This window comes from Corvus hawaiiensis, unplaced genomic scaffold (genome assembly GCF_020740725.1).
Source record: "Corvus hawaiiensis isolate bCorHaw1 unplaced genomic scaffold, bCorHaw1.pri.cur scaffold_32_ctg1, whole genome shotgun sequence".
Lineage (NCBI taxonomy): Eukaryota > Metazoa > Chordata > Aves > Passeriformes > Corvidae > Corvus > Corvus hawaiiensis.
In genome coordinates, this window is record NW_025963366.1 from 4446445 (window position 1) to 4448497 (window position 2053).

Here is a 2053-nt window from a genome sequence, read left to right on the forward strand (position 1 = left end):
TTCACCCTGTGACAATCTTACATAGTATTCTGTCACCTAATTCACACCATTGTAGATTCTAATTCTTCCCAGAGGCTAGGCAATTTTCTCCATGGCCGAAGGTCAAAGACAATGTTGTCCACGGGGGTAGAACCCTTCAAAAGAGGCAGAGAAGTATTCTCTGTATTCTGGCTTCCCACACCATGTGGGGAGAAGCTTTCTGCCAAATCCATCAAGCAAGGCAATCCGTGCCCTTCCAAGCAGAAGGAAAAATGGGAATTTGCCTTGAAGAAAATGTCAGGGTTTGGAGTGCAAGTCAGTGCTGGAATGTGCCAGCATGTCCGTGTGGACTTGCTAAGCTGCAAGGCCAGGCTGTGAAGACGGGATCCCTGCAGCCAAGAAATGCCCTCTTGCTCTGGGGCCTTCCATGGCACCAGCAGCACAAGGGAGAGCCCTTCCTTGGCCTTTGCCTTCAGCAAGGCCCCACTTTGGGCAAAGCCTGAATTCCCTAAGGAAGCAGCTCCCATTTCCACTGCCCGCCCTGAAGGATGCCAGAGGACACACAAGCTCAGCAAGGTGCTAATGCAATACAGCTTGGGCTGCAGCTTTCTGCCCTTGTATCTCTGGAGCCTTGCAGGGGAAGGCTGCGTGCCTTGGTGCGACTTTCAGCAGCTCTCCTTGCTGACAGCAACTGGGCAGCCCAAGGCTCTTTGCTCTCTGCCCAGGCAAGAGCAGAAAGAAGCCTTCCTCTGCCTTTGTAGGCCCCCGAGACGAGCAAGGACAATGAGTGTGCAGAGAAGAGGCCAGCAGCACTGCACAGCAGCTTCTCTCCTAAATGGCAGCAAACTCAAAGACTCATGCTATGCTTTGGGGTTTGGCTTGTGTTTTGTTTGGAGCTTTTTCCCCCCAGGAAAACCTGTGGCATTTGCCAAGTTGCCCACGTGCATTTGAGTGGTGCGCTCTGGCTGCTGCCTAGATGGCTCTCCAAATGGTGCCTTTGGCCCTCTCTTTCCTCTGTTACCGTGGCTCATTTCAAGGGCTTGATGGGTAACACCCTTTCTCTTTTCTCACCTTGTGCTCAAGAGCTGGGAGAGCCGCCGACCCCCCTGGCCCGCCCCAGCTTGAGCCTAAAAGGCTTCTGCAGCAGGGGAACGGGGCGTGGGGCCAATGGCTCAGCTGCCAGCACCGCTGCTAGCCAACGTGGAAGGCTCATCTGTACGGCTGCAGTCAGCTCACAGCTGCCAGCATCTGGGCTGTGTCCTGCCCCACCTTTGTCCTGCCATCAAGGCGGAGGACACAAACCTGAGACACTGACAAGCCCGCCTTGTCCGCCATGTCCCCAGGTGCCACATCCACACATTCCTTAAGTGCCTGCAGGCATGGCAATCGCCCCAATTCTGTGGGCAGCCTGTGCCAGTGCTTGACAACCCTTTCAGAGGAGAGCCTTTGCCCTAATACCCAATCTAAAGCACTCCTGGCACAACTTGAGGCCATTTCCTCTTGTCCTGTCCCTTGTTCCCTGCGAGCAGAGCCTGACCTGCATTAGCTCCACCCTCCTGTCTGGGAGTTGCAGGAAGTGAGAAGGTTCCTCTCTGATCCTGCTCTTCTCCAGTGTCAGCCCCTGCAGCTCCCTCAGCCCCTGCTCATCAGACTTCTTCTCCAGCCTCTTGGCCAGCTCCCTTCCCTTCCCTTCCCTTCTCTGCACACACTCCAGCCTCTCAAGGTCATGCTTGAGGGGAGGGGCCCAAAACTCATCCCAAGACTCCAGGAAACTTAGAGCTGCTCCACTGAACTCTCCAAAGAGAGCAAGGGCGAGTGATGCTGACATTTCTCCCGGCTACTCAGGGAATATCTTGCCTGCCTCTTCACGCTGCCTGCCTGCTTTATACCAGAGCCCCTCCACGAAATCTGCCTTGTTGGCCTTCGCCCATGAATACTCAACCCCATCAGCACCAGCATGAAGCTCGAGACAGTTGGAACCCTCCCTTACACAGACACCGACCCCAGCAGCTCTCCTTCCTTGCCTGTCCCTTCTGAAGGCTTTCTAGCCATCGGCTACAGCGCTCCAGTGTGG